This window comes from Tasmannia lanceolata, unplaced genomic scaffold, assembly GCF_043159265.1.
Source record: "Tasmannia lanceolata isolate RefF3 unplaced genomic scaffold, GAP_Taslan_0.1 ptg000015l, whole genome shotgun sequence".
NCBI lineage: Eukaryota > Viridiplantae > Streptophyta > Magnoliopsida > Canellales > Winteraceae > Tasmannia > Tasmannia lanceolata.
Genome location: NW_027518692.1, coordinates 100304 through 115881, shown reverse-complemented (window position 1 = coordinate 115881; position 15578 = coordinate 100304). Strand labels below are relative to the sequence as shown.

Sequence of the window (15578 nt, the reverse complement as noted above, 5' to 3'; positions counted from 1 at the left end):
TCAAGGTGTGTTACTCTTTAGCCAATTACGGCCTCCTACTGATTGATGAATTGATGTGCACACTGAAAATTTGCCTCTAAGATATAAACAAATCCTTTTTTATATGTATATTTTGACGATCATGTTCTATTTCTCAGTTTTTTAAGCAACATAAGGATTCTCTGTTTGTTTTTTTATCACAGCTTCTACCATTTAAACTCTAAATTTCACTACTTATTTATAAACATGGGAGGGAAGATTTGTTTAGTTATACTTGTTTGTAATTTCTCATAATTAATAAAGTAAAGATTGGAATAAACATATGGCAGCGTTGTAAGAAGATGGAATAAAGCATGTAGTGATTTTTCAAAATCGCCTACTAATAAAGACGTTAGGACTTTAGGGAAACATGTCTTGAAACAATAAAGTTGAGTGTTTGCATGTTGCTTGCCGATTCAAAGTTTACTTGATCACAAATTAATGTACCTTATTTTTTTCCAATGGAAAATGTTAAAAAGACAGTCACCTTTCCGCGGTTCCAGAAGACACATACTGGGCCCCACTTTGATCCGAATTGCAACATTAATAAAACCTTAAACAGAAATCGTTCGTTTGTTGACCAAAGACATTAGCATGATCTAGACATGATTAGAGCCATTGGATCAAGGATCTTTGATCATGCTATTGGTGGCCCCTCTAATCAGGACCAGAATGACTATTTTGACCCCACCAAAATAGACAAAAAACAATGAGACGAATTTGAACGACGAGGACTGTGGAAGATGGGTCCCACTCGGACGGCATCCAGCTCACTCGACTCCATCCTTTCCGTTTTGTTTCTTATTAATTTTTCAACCCAACAGTAAAAGTCTGGTATTACCATCCTCGCCTCTTTTCCTCCTCTCTATTTGTCGCAGCAGGAAGAAATCCTGTGAAACCCCAGGAAAAGGTTTATTTGGCCATGGAGAACCTATCTCAGACCTTCCTCTTCTTCCTTCTCTCCATTCTTTCACAGGCCTTCTACTTTGCAAGTAAGTTTGATTTCCTCTTCTCCATCCATCAACAGAGAATCCTTCTTTCTTTCATCAATTTTCTTCTCCTCACCGATCGATTGATTACTGAAATCAACTGAAATTTGGGTGTTCGAAAAATTCCTTTCACCGTAATACGTTGGATTTTTGTTGAAATTTCAATTTTTTTTTTTTTTTTGGCGACAATAATTTTTAATCTCATCCGAGAACATAAAACATCCATTTTCTTTAGAAATTCCTTGGATAATTTCTCAATGCGTTCTGTTATTTTTTCGACTGTTGGTCTTGGAAAAACTGACATCACCTACAAAAAAAGTATAAATCGTTCTTTTTCTTCAGAAATTTCTCTTTCAATGCTGATTACTTTTTTGACTAAAATTGAAAACTGGCACGCGATGTTTCACACTTCACACCATTTTCCTTTGGATTTGCTGGGGATTTTAGGTCTGTCCACACTGTTCGTCTTTAGAAAATTAAATACTTGCTTCCCTCTCTGAATTTTTTTTTTCTAGTTTAAAAAATTGAATTATGGACTTTCAAATTTCCGAAAATTCTTCTCTCAACGTCTGTTTTCCGGCGACCGTTTATTTTTGGAAAGCTGAAATTTTCGCCCAGTCAAATGATTTTTTATGGTGTAACGGTCGGATTCTTCTTTCTTTTTTTATTATCTGCCGTGGATAATTTATTCAATCTTCGAAATTTTGGTTTTCTTTTCCTCAACGCTTCGATATTTTCCAATTATCAAGATGGGGATTTCGAAGAAACTCGGTAACTCGATATCAGAAGTGTCCGTTCCGACTCATCTTAGGGCAGAAAACATAATTAATTAATAATTAATATAACAGAGCAAAAACGAGATATAAATTTTTTAAATATTTTCAACGGTTTATATTCATCATCCGATAGCAGAAATGTATAATTGAATTTTTGGTTCATAAGTAGCCGATAAAAATCTATCTGAGATAAGTACTTATCTCGTAATCATTGATACGTTACACTAGAAAAGGAGGGTTGTGATCGAAAAATAATAATAATAATTAATAAATGAGAAAATGATGCCAACTCAGTGAGACATCCGAGTCAACTCACTGACATGGACGAGCAATTGACCCGACCCGTTGGCCGGGAAATCCTTACGTGTATGTGTGTTTTTTTTTCTTTTGGCAGAATCTCAGTCATTTATCGGCGTGAATTACGGTCAAGTCGCCGACAATCTTCCCCCTCCGGCGACGACCGCGAACCTCCTGCAGTCAACCTCGATCGGAAAGATCAGACTGTACGGCACCGATCCGGCCATGATCAAAGCCCTAGCCAATACCGGTATAGCGATCGTCATCGGGGCATCTAACGGAGAGATCCCCTCCCTCGCCTCCAATCCAACGGTCGCCATGCAATGGATCTCCACCAACGTCCTCCCTTACTACCCGTCCAGCAACATCACCCTCATCAGCGTGGGCAACGAGGTCCTGACGTCCGGCGACGGGAATCTAATCTCGCAGATTTATCCGGCGATGCAAAATCTCCAAAATGCCCTTGCTTCCGCATCCCTAGCCGGCAAAATCAAGGTGTCGACCGTCCATTCCATGGCCGTGCTCACGCAATCTGATCCGCCCTCGTCTGGAACATTCAATCCCGCTTTCAGATGGTAGGGTTCCTGCAACAGACAGGTTTGCCCTTCACGATAAATCCGTACCCCTTCTTCGCGTACCGGAGCGATCCGAGGCCCGATACCCTAGCTTTCTGTCTTTTCCAAAAGAATGCGGGTAGATTCGATGGCGGATCCAAGATCACGTATATGAACATGTTCGACGCTCAGGTAAGAACTCTCATCTCTCTGATTGATAATCCCTGGGCTGATTCTTTCTTGCTACATAAAATAAACCTAGCTAATGAAAATGTTGCGCAGGTGGATGCCATTCATTCGGCCTTGAATGCGTTGGGCTTCAAGGATGTGGAGATTGTGGTGGCTGAGACAGGGTGGCCTTACAGAGGGGATAGCAACGAGGTTGGGGTGACTGTTGACAATGCAAAAGCATATAATGGTAATTTGGTTGCACACTTGAGATCCAAAGTTGGAACGCCATTGATGCCGGGAAAATCAGTAGACACGTATATTTTTGCACTTTACGACGAAGACTTGAAGCCCGGGCCAACTTCCGAGCGCTCCTTCGGGCTTTTCAGGCCAGATCTCACCATGACCTACGATATCGGACACTCTAAGAATGGCGATGTGAGAAAAAAAAAAACTTTTTAATATCACACACACTCTCTCTCTCTCTCTCTCTCTCTTTTATATTTGTATATAAAAATAATTCATGTATGTTAAAGAGAATTGGTTGTTTCTCAGATGAGTCCGGCCACTCCATCACCCTCAACAGGAAAGCCAACAGCTTGGTGCATGCCCAAGGAAGGCATTTCGGATTCCCAATTGCAGGCAAATCTTGATTATGCTTGTGGGCTAGGCATTGACTGTGGTCCCATCCAACCCGGGGGCGCTTGCTTCATGCCCAACACTGTAAAATCCCATGCTGCCTATGCCATGAATCTCCTCTATCAGACCGCCGGCCGCAACCCTTGGAACTGCGATTTCAGTCAAACTGCATCACTCACATCCTCTAACCCTAGTAAGTTCACTACTCTACACGACAACTTTATCCTCCCCTGCTTCCTTGAAAACAATTTAGCAGCTGTTTAGCTTAATGGTTAAATTGTACTTAGTGTGTGATTGCAGAGCATGTTAAGGGCCTCTTTCTTTGGATTCCCCCTAAAGTTATTTGCATATAATCTTGAATGCAAATAGTTTTGGAGTTTAATATATGACTTTTTGCAGATAATTAATGGTCATCTTAGTTTTAGAAATGATATTGTTTAATGCCTTCCAAAGAGGCATCAATGTCTCATTTGCATTTAAGATTAAATTAACCCATAATCTTATTTGCAATCCTAAACATTTGTTTATGGGGGGGGGGCATGAGAACGTGATCAATTTCCAATGACCAGGAAATAACTCTTATCAACTAATTTAGGGTATGTTTGGCAACCATGAAAAAAATTCATGGAATATTTGTTTACCCAAGGTGAGAGAAAGGTAGAGAGGGATGGTGAGAGAGATTTGAGAGAGGGCCCTGAGTGAGGAGTTGGTAATCAAAGAAAAAAAAAATGACTCTCCGCTTAAAATATGATTTCCGTTTTCCCTGTTTTCCAACCCTTTTTTTTGAAGGGTTGTTTTCCAACCTTATCCCATGCCAAATCTCTCTTTATGTCCCTCCTTTTTTTCCCTCTCTTACACTAGGTAAACAAATACATGTCCTAAATGAAAAGTCTGATATGGGCCAACTAGGTTCCTTCAAGGCATGCAAGTGCCTATGATTTTGAGTTGCTTTATACAAGCCCAACTTTAGAAGAGCCCAAATTTAAATTATATTCATACTTTAAGACATACTTGGATGTACACCCAAATTGCAAATTGAGCATTTTCAGACTGCATTTCTATGTGTATAAAGTGCAATCTAGAAAGGCCCAAACTCTAGATTGCCATTTGGGTTTTTTCAGATTCCAGTCATGTGAGTTAGCAGCAAATTGCAATTTGATTGTACCTCCAAATGCACCCTAACTTCTGTAGAGTTACTGTTGCTGTTACACAAAATTAATGTACTGAGCAGGTTTAATGTTTGTTTCCCTATAATCTAATCCTACACGGTCTCACCTACTTCTCTGATGCTTGTTTTTTCCCTCTCGTCCTTCTATAGGTTATGGACCATGCAGCTACCCTGGCGGAACTTAGAGGATGGGGTGGAAAGCAGGACTTTATGATTGAAGTGTACCCGGGTAAATAAATGCTGGTGGTGTATTTGTAGCGTTATGCTTAACTTGGTGGGTAAGGTTCCTTTGTTCTTTAGATCATCTCTTCTGTAATAATGCTCCTTTGGGTATCGAAAAAGTGGGTGGGGTCTTAAGTTGTCTGGTTGATGTAAGGTAAGATGGGGAAACGGGTAGGTTAGCTTCATTATGTTTCCTTCATGGGTTGGTTGGCAGTGAAACTATTTTATTTATATATAAGTAGGCCCCTCTGCTCCTTCATTGTTTAGTTTAAACAAAGCATTACTTGCACTGTTAATTATACGCTCACGTGGGATTCCAACATAATAGAGGGGTAGTTTATCATTGACAACGACTATGCAAAGTCACCTTTGCGATCAGGCCCATTGAATCCCTCCCACGATCCCACTTGAAGTAAATAATTCCTCTGCAGCCATAGATACAATCGATCCCAAGAGAAAAAAAGTGTGTATATGATCTATCACTTCCCTTTTTCTTTATCATTAATATGTACTCCTCTTATCTTCCATATAAGGCCGAGCATAGTTTCGCACGGGATTAGGGCCCATTATATTCCTATGTTTTAGGGTTGGCAGATTAGAAGGGCCCCACTATATCCCATGGTTGTGGATTTACCGATTAACAGTCATCATACAAGGGGCATGCACATGCAAGTGCATCAAAAAATTATTGAGGCATACCTTATTGGATGATACAAATCATTCATTTGAATTGGTTCCAGACTTAAACGGGCGTGTCCCAAAAATAATCTCCATAGGGTGATCTTAACCCTCTGGTTTGTTTAGGTTTTAATACCCTACGTCTCTTTTAAGAAGGATGCTAGATTCACAAGCGCCCTCCTTGCCAAAAAAAGGTAGCTAAGGGCGCCCCCCCATTGGTCAGATTCCATTTAAGACAGTTGTGATGTAATTTTCTGTGCCATCGTAAATGGAATCTGATCAATGAGAGTGCCCTTTGCTCCCGTTTTTGCAAGGGCGCCTGGGAGTCTACCATTCCTCCTCTATTAAACATCAGAGCATTAGAATCATTCTAAATGTAGTTTATTTTTAGCGCACAGCCTATTCAGGTTGGGTTGGGCCCCAACTGATGAACGATTTGGATCTCCACCGTACTGGATGGCCAAAACTCCCTCAATTTCGTGTGCGAATTTTTGAAAAATCTTGGGGGCGAATTTTTTTTTTTTTTTTTTTTTCAATTCCATGCATGCACACGTTAGCGTCTCGTATGTCGTTAAGGTGGTGATGGAGTTAGTTGGTTACTCTGCGGGAAGAAAAAACAAGTGTGCAGCATGGCTAAGGCTATAGCGAGCAGGGAGAGGGAGAGGGAGAGGGAGAGGGAGAGAGAGAGATCGAGAGCTTCTCATTCCCGTGGGAGAAACCCTAGACTACGGAGACTCCAAAACCTCCTTACCCACAACCCATTCTCCTCCTCTCTCTTCTTCCCACCACACCGGCAGAGAGGTAGGTATCTCTCCTTGTTTTTCCTTTTCTTCATTTTCGTCAATCTCATGCAGATATGTGGGTACAAACTTCTGGTTTTGGCTACGGGTCTTCACATTTTTTATTGTGTTTGGGTTGAGTGTACCAAATTTTATTCGCAGCTTATTGATTTTTTTCCTATTGGATTTCTCATTTATTGTTATTTTTGCCTAGTTTCTCTTTTCTTTTGAATTTTCGTTCCTTATTCACTACATCTATATACCGACATATTGGAAGTCTTTCCTTTGCATTGATCTATATCTGTTAGTGTTAGGATAATGAGATTGATGGGATTATGACGATTTGAGGTAACTTTTCTTTTGAGGATTTGGTATTTATGAAATTTATTATCAGAGGGAAGGATGTGAAATAGGATGACTGTGATACTGTGGTTTGAGGATTTATGAGCCTATAAAGAAGAGATCCTCCTTAAAATAGCTCAAAAGTAAGGGAGCTCAACATTGATGCTCCCACTCTGTTGGTCTTTTGATATACCTGGAATGTGTACGTGATATTCAGGGTTAATGTCTAAAAATTGGGGTGGGGATGGATACCCTATGTCATCCAATTTATATATTCAGGGTAAATGTCTTGAGAATCCTAAGAACCTTTGAAGAACAGATCCGTCACGAAAATCATACACGGTTTTGTCTTGAGAATGGCATATATATGGAGAGAGAATGGCATTTGATCTCAATATGAAGAACTGATGATGAGATGAAGACGAATAAGGAGTTTTACCATTAGTGACTAATGATTTTTGAGTTCTCAACTAATGACAATGCGTAACATAGGATAATTTTGTTTCTCCTATCTAGGGACACTCAATCCACGTGACTGGGCATATTTCTTATGTAGTTGTGGTTGAAGTAGACTAGGGGTAGAACTTAACTTTTGAGCTCCTTCCAAGTGGCTTGGACCAAGGCTAAATCTTGTTGGCAACTCTGAAGTTGAACTCGGATGATGTTCATTTCTGTTATTTTCAACACATAAGTTGAGTTTGTTGAAAAGGACATAAACAGAATATCAACAGCCCCACCAAAAACTAGAGGATACATCTGCCATATAGTTTCTATACATTACATCATTAAAACTAAGTGTGTAATTGGCTGTCTTCCATCATGAATTTGTGAATCTTAATTACGATAGAAACCTTATGATTTAGAAATGTATTATATTCATAGTATTAGATTTGTTGCCTTCGTTTTTTAAATTCCTAGAAAGCTTAAGCCGAATGCTATTATGCAGGCATTTGCTAAAGTCATTCGGAGCTGGGCATAAAAAAAGTTTATGTCTGGATGGTGAGTATTTTTCTGGGCCAAGATGGAAATTACTTCTATTTAGTTGTTGTAAATTGTAGTTGAAATGGCATGACCATGATAGGCATTGACATATCTGTGTAAAGTTGATTTAAGACCATTTCCTTTGTTGCTTTCCTAACAAAAGTTTTAAAGAATGTTGGGATCTGTAGTCTCCTTCATGGAGAGATTGGATCAAACAAACTTCGATGGGATGAAGCACGGTTGGAACAGCTACGGTCGTTGGCATTATCGAAGGCTCTAAAAATAACCCCTCGTGATTTAATGAGCTACACTTTGGGGAAGTTACACACGTATGTTGCTGGCCTAGAAAGTATTTCTACTCCTTTTCAAGCATTGTAATGTGATGTATCAAATATTAATTAGCATTTGGTTCTAGAAGAGAAGAGCAGATTTTCTTGATGGTTTTTCCATGAATTTTAAATGTCGATATTCTTCAAATGTTGGATACAAATTTCTCATCATTGGGTCGGCGAATCTCTTGGCATGGCATATTAGCTGGGCCAACGTGGAATCATCTTAAACTCTAATTTCATTTTGCATATACAAGGGGAAAGCTTCTTCCCACTACCCAATACTATGTTTCTCTCTCCACTACTACTTTTTTTTATCTATCTATTGCAATGTTGGTTCTTGGTATATCTCTTGTTTTACTTGCAAAAAAGAAGGAAGGATGAACAAGTTTCTAGGAGGCAAACCAAAAGTTGATAACTCAGGCTTCATTAAAAGTTGTCCTCGAAATACCTAATGTGTTGACATTTGCTTAAGCTTTCTTAATTTTTTTATTCTATATTGAGGAAGTTTAGCATGTAAAAATGATCTAATTTTTTATCATAAGTTTATTGTTGTTTTGCAGTGTTATTCTTCTTCCTATAGCCATTACATTTTACATCACTTGGTGGTTCATTCATTTTGTGGATGGATTCTTTTCTCCTATTTATACTCATCTTGGGATCAATATTTTTGGTAAGTATGTTTCCTTGCACTTTTCTTACACTTTTAAGGCACGGTATAGATTTTGTTGGACCTTTTAATATTGTCATGGTCTCATAGTCTTTAAGGTGTGATTATTAATTTTGGAATATAATCACACACACACACACACAGATATATTATTTCATTTGGAAGATTATATTTGTTTATGTGGTCCATCATTTGCATTGTTTTTTATCTTGTGTATGTAGGGAACTTTTCTAGCTAGCTTCAATTGAGAATATTTTTGTTAGGCACTTGTGATTTGCAGAAGCTGGATGACTACTCATCTTTGCATATGAAGGAATTCAAAATGGTTGTTGTGAGAAAAAGTATCAGTATATGCGGACATCAAAAGTAGCTGTCAAGCACAGAAGTTCATGGCGTAATAGCAAATCAGAAACAAAACATACGAACGGTATCATCACAACTGTCACAATCTTTAGTTGAAGAGTGAAAAGTGTGACATGGAAGCCTAAATATATTGACATGCCTGAATGAGGATTGGTAGCACCACTTCCCATCTCACTCTCCAGGCAACATAAATGTGGCATGTGGATGTTGTAACTGGATCATTCATTTTTTTTATCATAATTGGACAGTATAGGAATGATTGGTTCCATGCTAGATGGGCAATACCAACCCATTGATAAAGAAGAGAATGTCTTTGGTGTTTTGCATGAGACTCATAATGAAATCGTACGCTTTCAAATCAACATGAAAAAACACAAATGGTACTTGATTGATTAAGAAGCCGGAATGGTGTGCCTGAAACATTAAAGCAGAACAAATGAAACTCTTCACAATCTAAAACCTGAATTTGAGCCTTTCAAACACCAATCCAAGCTGAGGCAAGCCGCAATCTGTGAGCAAAGTATGTATTTTGTAAGCTGAAGATGACTTCGGATAAAGTATGTGGAGAGGTAATACAATGGTCTAGGGTTTAGGGTTTTAGTATTGATGGGTAATACAAGGGTTTAGGGTTTTGGGGTTTAGGGTCCAGGGGAGGATAGCTGTAAACAAATACTTGAGAATCACAAATGACCTCCCAAAATAATGAACTGGTTACCACTTACATGCTATAGGTACAAATGCAATTGAGCCCGCTTCAATCTTCCGTCGATCAAGCAGGTAATGGTTCCTCCATGACTGTAAATTGTGGTTTTCAGCACAAAATCAGTAAATCAGTGCGTAACCATATTTCAATGTGCAAAATTGGTAGTGTGTGTGTGTGTGTGTGTGTGAATGTGTGAATGGCAACCAGGGTTGAGCTCACCTTTTTCTCTCCTAGATGATTTGGAAACATCTCCAACACCATCTGCAACTGGGGTTTTGGTTGGCACATCAGGAAAAATCAATTCCTCATTCATTTCATCACCTTCAACTATCTCGATATTCTCACCATCAGGTTTCTCTGGAGATGGCACTGGAGGGACTGGAACTTTTGGCAGAGCTTGAAGGGTGATCTAAAAAAGGAAAGAAAGGTGTTAGGAAAAGTTTATATATTCGATACAGGAAAAACATGCACACTGCAAATTCAGACACACTAAGGTACAGACAAAGCATAGTCTTTTTTTTTATTGCTGCAAATTCAGACACACTAAGGTACAGACATAGCGTAGTCTTTTTTTTTATTGCTGAACAAAGCACACAGTGGATTGGAATGAGAAAACTGGTTTAAGACCAGTACTATGCAGGATGAAACAACAAAACTTCTATTGAAACAGGCTGGATTCATCAGGAGGAAAATCTAAATGACTAAGTTCAATCATAATTGAAACAGGATGAGATATTTTGATGACAGTCTCAAAAGAACAAAACTTATCTTCAAACTAAGCTTCAATCTACAGTTCCAAACAGCATAAGAACACTCAGAATCACAAAACAGAACTGAATAGTCAGTTTGAATTCCAATTCTGTAACAAAAAGGGTTCACTGACATTGAATGACATCCAAAAGAAAACTTGCAAAAATGTCATCGGAGTCAGAGAAGCCAATTTTCACACATCAGGTAATACTCTTCCTTTGCCTCGCTTTCGACTTTCCTTAGAGTTTGGGATTTTCTTCCATTTTGGGGCTCCTTCCGTTCCGTTTTCTCCTTCGAGTTCCTGCATTTCGGGATTTCATTTGGCTTTCGAGATCTTCATCGATTTTCGGAGTTTCCATCGGGTTTAGGCGATGACGGACGGCAACCTCTTGAGCCAAAACCCCCTTTCGATCAAAAGGGATAAAAATACATAAAAATCAAATAACAAAAATCAAATAACATAAAAAAAAAACACTCAAAGCGTTTTTCGAAAAGCTGTTTCGAACTACGTCGGCTTGATCCCTTTCTACAGGGTACGTAGGCAGCTTGGGATCGTCATCCCAAGTTCAGTCAAACTTTTCAATAAAATCATTTAAACCTTCAAAAAAATTATTTCAGTATCTAAAAATATCTTTCAAGCCTTTCTCAAAAATACAAAAATTAAAATGGGCAAGGATGGTGATTGCCAGGTCACTCGGAGCCTTCTTTTCATTTCATTTCCGATTTTGATCGTGGTTTGCCGGTTTTATCGGTTTTCCGACGTTCTATCGGGTTTTGGGATGGGCGATGACGTAGCGTGGCCCCTTCACAGGGATTGTCCTCGTTGAGCCCAACGATAGGCTATGACGATCGCGAGACTTGTCCGATCTTTAGCGGATCAGGATCACTGAGCTCGATTCCTTTAGAATCGCTCCCTGAGTCTATCGTATGTCCCACTTTCTTTTCCCTGGCATTTTGGGTTTGCGCACACCGTCTATTTTCTGATCCTTTCTTTGCCTCACATCTTTTAGCTTATTGTGTGTTTGTCTTTGGTTCCTTGTGTGTTTACTTTCAGCTTGCTTATTCTTTGTGCGTTTAGTCTCACATGCTTAGCTGTAGATATTTACTGCTTTTCTGCTTATCATATTTGCCATTACTTGCTTAGCTGTAGCTGTGCATGCAGATGTTATTGCTTTCCTAGATGTGATGTGTTAGGAGTAGATGCGGTGAGTTAGGATTTGGATGTTTATTTTCTTTTGCCCATCCCCGGGTCATGCATGCTTAGATAGACGTTTCTTCGGGGATACTCGTTCCCATTTCACATGATTTTAGCCCAAAACTCTTCAAAATTAATTAAAAATGGCATAAGAGACCAGGTGCTTGCACTTGGGCGAATTGGGGGCGCGTAACACCTTCCCCATTCGTCATCAGGCACGGACTTTTGTATCTCTGGTTATCCGTTGCAACAGAGTATTTCATGGGATCCAGGGCCTACTTCCTTGGATGGCGACTCTTCTTTGTTATAGGTACATCTCGGTTCCGGGCTGGTCCTTAAATCGAGATGTATCTCATTTACATCGCCACCCATGCTGTGAGTGGCACTATTTCGAGAGTTCTTTGGTAGAGCTCTCCTTCACATTGTGGAGATCTTAGAGGACCGGACGCGGGACCTCGTGTCCCACGCCCACATTCGTCCTCGGGATCTGGGGTCCACAGGCTGGCGACTCTGCTGGGGAGTTCTTGGAACATTGCCTAACTCTGTAAAAATGTCATTTTTACTAATTTTGAAGAAATTTGGACTAAAATCATTTTAAATGGGAATCTTTTCCGTTAGAATGCCAGGGGCACCAAATATGTGCGTAAATAAAACAAGGGCTCACACACTCACTTTCATCCATTGCATATATTATCTGTTTTGTGGTTACTTTTCTGCTGTGGATATGCTATCAGGTTACTCTCGGAGAGATACTATAAGTAGGAGCCGTGAGGGCTATACCCGCCTTCTAGTGCCACCGCACCAGTAGTATCTCAACACTTGGACACCTTGTGTGTAAAACGGACATAGTTCGTATGCTGGGCGATAGTCACAGCATACAAGTAACTATGCACCCGGCCAGATGGACCTCGCGACATTACTCTCTCTATATATTGCATGGTCCTTTTGTTTGCATTTATGGACGAACATATGTGTTGCTTACACATGTGGAGCCTAGAGTTAGGGACCTTATCCCATTTTTTAGACTAGGGTAGCTCACTTTATGTGGCTACAGACGCAGTCCTAGTACACTCACATGTCTGTCTTGAGTCGAGACTTCCTTGACTCCTCTAGATTAGACTAGGGTTGGTGCCCCTGGTTAGGATGTATATATATGTATATATATATATATATATGTATTTATTACTAGATTAGGGCTTGCTTCATAGTTATATTTTCTTTCCTAATCTAATCCATTTTTCTTATCCATCCGTCTTTTGGATTATGATCAGATCATTGGTTTCACATCATTATCTTTATAGCCATGATCTATCTTTCCTGAGCTTGATCCTTTGATCGATCTTGATCAGATCGCTCCGCTTGTCGATTATGAGTCTACTTTGCCATTATCACTACCAGAGTGTGCGTTCTTGCTGAGAGCCCTGTTTCATCTTGACCTTATCGGCATATTCTTTATGCTTGGTTGCCGAGACCCTCCTTGTACAGTTGTTATGCTGCCGGATTTTGCCCAGAATATTGAGTGTGACCACTATTCTTTAGGGTTAGTGATAAACCATGAGTTTACCGTGCCATGATCCTTTTTGTAAGGCCGTTATGCTGCCGGTTTTTTATCTGAAACACCCTAAGGGTGATGGTTATCCGTTTAGGTCTGATGGGCCGTCATGACCCTTCTTACAATTGTTGTACTGCTGGTTCTTACCCAGAGGAGAGATGTGTTTGTATTATTCTTTGTTTCAATTTGTGCATAACATTCTTTCCGATTATCTTAATTTAAATTAGTGTTCTTACTTCCATTTCAGGAGTCTGAGTTAAGCAATAGCCATTGCTTCGAAAAAAGTTACCATTTCACAGCCTACTTGGTCCCGGCAATCTTCTACGTCGAGGCTAAGTCGTAGATCTTCTTCACCTCTCCCACCAGCTTTATTTCCACTTATCTCCCCTAGTCTTAACCAAATGGCCGAGTCAAATGAGATGCTGGCTGAAATGAGAGACATAATGAGGAACCTTACAAGAGAGGTATCTACCCTAAAGGAAGAGGTTACTCAGTTGAAAAGTGAAAGTACCGCTACCTCGAAGCAGCCGGTCGTCCAAAACCCTCCCAATGTGATTCCAGGCCATGTTCAGTCTGTCATCTCCCCCGAGGATGATTTCTATGACGAGCAGTATGTAGAGGAGAACTGTCTCCTGCAACCAGTCAAGCCAAGCAAAGAGAAAGAATTGGTCGATAAAGTTGAAAAGTTGACTCAGCAAGTTGAAAGCATGCAGGTTAAGGGCCCAAAGAAGATCAATATGTCTGACTTTTCCCTTTTCCCTGGTGTCACCCTTCCTCCAAAATTCAGAATGCCAGACTTTGATAAATATGATGGAACGGGGTGCCCGTGGAGTCATCTGAGGTCGTTCATTTCAAATCTAGAAGGGTATGGGCTGTCTCCAGAGCAGATCGCTAAGGTATTTCCGATGTCTCTGACAGGAGTAGCTAAGAAGTGGTTCATTCATCTGAAACCCGAAGAACTTGGAACTTTAGATGAAATTGCTAACAAGTTTGTTGAGCAATTTTCGATGGAAGAAGGAATTGAGGTTATGAAGAGGGATCTGAAAGCGATCAAGCAAGGGCCCCAGGAAACATTTACGTCTTTTGTAAGAAGATGGAGGAGAAAAGCGGCCCAGATGACTAACCGCCCTTCTGAAGAAGATCAGATCAGAATTGTGGTCAAGAACCTGTCTCCGCAGTATTACCACTTCATGGCGAAGCAGTATTATTCTGATTTCAATCACTTGATCAAGACAGGAACCATAACTGAAGATGCGTTGCTGAAGGGTTCTCTGGCGAAGTCATCTTTTGATCCGAGGAATGGAAAGAAGCCAATGGTAGTTTCAAAGCCTGAAGTTAGCAATGTGGTTGCTGCGCGCCGTATGAGAAGAGTTGTAGCAGAAACAGAGCAGCCCATGAGGAAAGCGCCAAGGCATTTTGATCCGCTACCTTACCCTTTATCTGTCGCTCTCAAGAAGTTACTAAGAGACAAAAAGATCACTCTCTTAGAACCGAAACTTCCCCCACCTATTCTCCCCAGATATTGGCGTGAAGATCAGCATTGTGCATATCATCAAGGGACAGGGCACCTAACAGATAACTGCATGGCCTTGAGGCATAAAATTCAGGACATGATAGAAGCGAAAAAATTGCTGTATTTATGCCAAACACTACCCGGAATCCATTACCAGCTCATGCTGCGCGCCCTTCACCTACAGTTGGGGCGGTTTTTACTGAAGAGCCTATCCTTGACCCCGCTTCCTTGATTTGTGCTATCGCTTCCGATTCACCGACTGTCTTGGCATTTGGCGAGGAAGTTGAAGAAGTAGAGGAAGAGAAGCCTTATGTGCTGGGCGGAGATGAAGATGACTATGCCGAGTCTTCTGTTGGTCCCTATATTCTCCAATGTGATGAAGAGGAAGTTGCAGATGTCGCTCCGTATGTTCTAAGCTTTGATGATGACGACTTTGATTTCTTGAACGATCAATGTGACGAAGTCCGCCATGTTACTCGAGGTGGGCGAATTTTCAAACCCGCCGAGTTAAGAGCTGAGAACCCAGCTGAAGTCGTAAGGGCCGCAGAAGCGCAGAAGCAGAACAAGCCGAGTTGCGAAGAAGAGGATGAGAGTCTTTTACGGCAACTCAAAAAGACCCAGGCTAATATTTCAATTTGGGGTTTGCTTATGGCTTCCCCAAAGCACCGTCAAGTTGTACTAAGAGAGTTGAATGCTGCACAGGTATCTGTGGATATTATATCTGATGAGCTGGTTGGTTTAGTAGCAATGGCTAGGGTGTCCAAGACTCTTTCTTTCACTGATGAAGATCTGACACCTGAGGGTCACAATCATACGCGTCCGCTGAAGATCACTGTTGTCTGTAACGGGAAGAAGGTCCCAGATGTATTAGTTGACAACGGGTCCGCACTGA

General features: G+C 40.5%; 1 long non-coding RNA gene and 1 pseudogene across 2 annotated transcripts; one reads left to right on the top strand and one right to left on the bottom strand.

Moving 5' to 3' along the window:
- The first annotated feature begins 844 nt into the window (after window positions 1-844).
- On the top strand, window positions 845-5090 carry LOC143893062 (glucan endo-1,3-beta-D-glucosidase-like; annotated as a pseudogene). Its single transcript, XR_013255700.1, has 5 exons — window positions 845-1010; window positions 2178-2826; window positions 2917-3240; window positions 3358-3634; window positions 4760-5090. The product of XR_013255700.1 is annotated as a glucan endo-1,3-beta-D-glucosidase-like (transcript).
- Window positions 5091-8830: 3740 nt separating this feature from the next.
- LOC143893063 (uncharacterized) lies at window positions 8831-10150 on the bottom strand. The gene is made up of 3 exons (XR_013255701.1): window positions 9896-10150; window positions 9696-9768; window positions 8831-9482 (listed from the first exon to the last, which is right to left on the bottom strand). It is a non-coding gene; the product is annotated as an uncharacterized LOC143893063 (long non-coding RNA).
- Between the last annotated feature and the right edge of the window lie 5428 nt (window positions 10151-15578).